The sequence below is a fragment of the Opisthocomus hoazin genome, unplaced genomic scaffold (assembly GCF_030867145.1).
Source record: "Opisthocomus hoazin isolate bOpiHoa1 unplaced genomic scaffold, bOpiHoa1.hap1 HAP1_SCAFFOLD_141, whole genome shotgun sequence".
Taxonomy (NCBI): Eukaryota; Metazoa; Chordata; class Aves; order Opisthocomiformes; family Opisthocomidae; genus Opisthocomus; species Opisthocomus hoazin.
Window position 1 is genome coordinate 25,001 of NW_027448840.1, and position 2,500 is coordinate 27,500.

At 79.2% G+C, this 2,500-nt stretch overlaps 1 non-coding gene across 1 annotated transcript; it reads right to left on the bottom strand.

Moving 5' to 3' along the window:
- Positions 1-481: 481 nt before the first annotated feature.
- Positions 482-634, bottom strand: LOC142359451 (5.8S ribosomal RNA). Its single transcript, XR_012762368.1, has one exon. It is a non-coding gene; the product is annotated as a 5.8S ribosomal RNA (ribosomal RNA).
- Between the last annotated feature and the right edge of the window lie 1,866 nt (positions 635-2,500).

Genomic DNA, 2,500 nt, shown 5'->3' on the forward strand with positions numbered 1-2,500 from the left:
TTCTCGGGGAGGAGGAGGGCGACAGGAACCGGGGCAGGGGCGGCGCGGACGGGGGACAGACGGGGGCGTCCACCGCCACCGCCCCCGTCCCCCACCCACCGGCGCGCGCACGCGCGCGCGTCAGTGCGGCACGGCACCCCCGCGGTGCCCACCCGCAGACAGACGCCCGCGCGGGAGGCCGGCGGCGAGGCCCGCGCCATCGCCGCCCCGCGCCTCCCTCCCCCGAAGCTCGCTCTCGCTCTCTCTTCCCCAAACCCACCGCCGATAGCCCGGCGGGGACGAGCTCCGTCCAGCAGGCGCTCTCCGGGAGCGGGGAGCTTCGGAGCGCTCCCCGAGTCTCCATTTAGGGGGACGAAGGCCCGCGCGCTCGCGCGCGCGGCCCTGCGAGGCACCCCAGCCGCGCCGCTGCTGGCCCGCCGGCCCCCCCCCCCCGCGCTGGGGCGGGGGGGCTCGGCGGCGCAGACGGCGATTGATCGTAAAGCGACGCTCAGACAGGCGTAGCCCCGGGAGGAACCCGGGGCCGCGAGTGCGTTCGAAGTGTCGATGATCAATGTGTCCTGCAATTCACATTAATTCTCGCAGCTAGCTGCGTTCTTCATCGACGCACGAGCCGAGTGATCCACCGCTAAGAGTTGTCTCGGTTTCGGCACCGCCCCGCGCGCGCGGAGGGGCCGGGACCGCTCGCCGAGAGCGGCCCCTTCTCTGAGGACGGCCGGACCGACCGCCGGCCCCGCCGCCGCCCACCCCCCTCCGCACGCGCGGAGGGGGCGCGGCGCGGCGGCGCGACGCGGCGCGACGGAGAGGCCCTCGCCTCGGCTTGACCGTACGAGCACAGGGGAAACGGAAAACAACGGAAAACCCCGAGCGGCCAAAGGGCGGGGGAGCCCGCGCTCCCGACCGACCCTGGGGAAACGTACGCAACACACACACCCTTGGCGCGCTTCGGGGGCGGCCCAGGCGCCCGGGCTCGGACCGGCCTCCCCCCGGAGGCTACGGCACGCCCGGCCGCGACGCCTGCCCGCCTTCGCTCGGGAGCCGGACGCCCGGCTGCGCCCGCGCTGCGACGAGCCGGCTCCGCCCACCACGGTCGCCTCTCGCCCCGCCGGCGAACCTCGGCGCCGACGCCGCCTTCCACCGACGCCGGAGGAAGCGCGGCCGGCCACTGGAGCGCGAGCCGGCGACGCGCGGCCGCCCACCGGCCCGCGCCGGATGGGCGAACCCGGCCACCCCGCCCGGCGGCGGCGGCCGCCACCGCCGCCGCGAAAACCGCCGCCGCAGCCGCTTCTCGCCTCGGCCCCCTGGGGCCGCCGGCACGGCCCCAGCGGAAAGGCGGACGGCGCTGAGCGCGGGGGGCGGCTCCCACTCTCCCCGTTTCCACGCGAAGACCCGGAGCGGGACGCCCCCGCGCCGCGCGCCCGCCCTCGAGACGGAAGCGACGGGCGGGGAAACGCGGGACGGGACGGCCGCCAGCGGATGCGGCCGGGGAACCCTCCCGGACGACCCGACGGACGACCGGCACCGACCGGCACGCCGAGCGGCGCCGCCGCCGCTCGGCCTGGGGGGGTGTGGCTCGCCCCCCCCTTTCTTTCCCTGGGCGCCGAGGGCGGGGCGAGGAGCGGGAGAGGGGAGCGCGGCGCGCCCCGAGCGCGGCCGCAGCGCGAGCGTCCAAAGGCGCGGGGCGGCCCCCCGGCGGCCGCCCCCCCCCGCGGGGGCTCGCCGCGCCTTTCTTTCCCCCGGCGCGGAGCCCGCGCTCCGGCCGGCGGGTGGCCCCGTTTGCGAGGGCGGGCAGGTCGGCCGCGGCCGACCCGCGCCGCGGTCTCTCCGCCGAGACCGGCCCGCGGAGAGGGGGGGCAGGTTGGGGCAGCGAGACGCCCCCCCTTCTCCGGCACGGCGGCCCGCGGGGGCGGACGCCCCCCCCGCGGCTCGCGCCGTGCCGCTCGAGTCTTTAAACCGCCGCCCGGCTCCTTTGGCCTTTGACCCCCGGACTCGGCCGAGGGAGGGCCGCCGAAGCGCGGACGCTAGGTACCTGGCCCTGGGGTGAGGGAAACGACCTGCATGGCCCCGCGGGGGTGCCTCCCCCGGCTGCCGCCCTCGGGGGAGCGTCCGCCCGCGGGGGCGCGCCCGGCATCCGCCGCCACCACCTCGTCCTCCTTAGCCCCGGGGCCCGGGGTTTCCCTCGATAGCCCGGCGCTGCGCCCGGGGGGAGAGACGTGGCTCGGGCCGCCCGCTCGCGCGGGACGCGACCCGGCCGGGGGGGGGCCTCGCCCGCCCCGGGCGGCGCCAGCGGCCGAGACCGTGCTCGCGCCCCCCCCTTCCCGCCACGGCTCCCTCTTCGAGAGGCAGCCGTGCCGGGTCGGAGGGGAGGTTCGCGGGTCCGGCCGCCGCGCCGCCCGAAACGCCGTGCGCACACCCGCGCCACGGCCCGGAACGCCCGGAGACAGCCCTGTCCCGCGCGCGGGGGGGTAGACGGCGCCGCCGCCGGCGCCGCCCCACCCCCCCC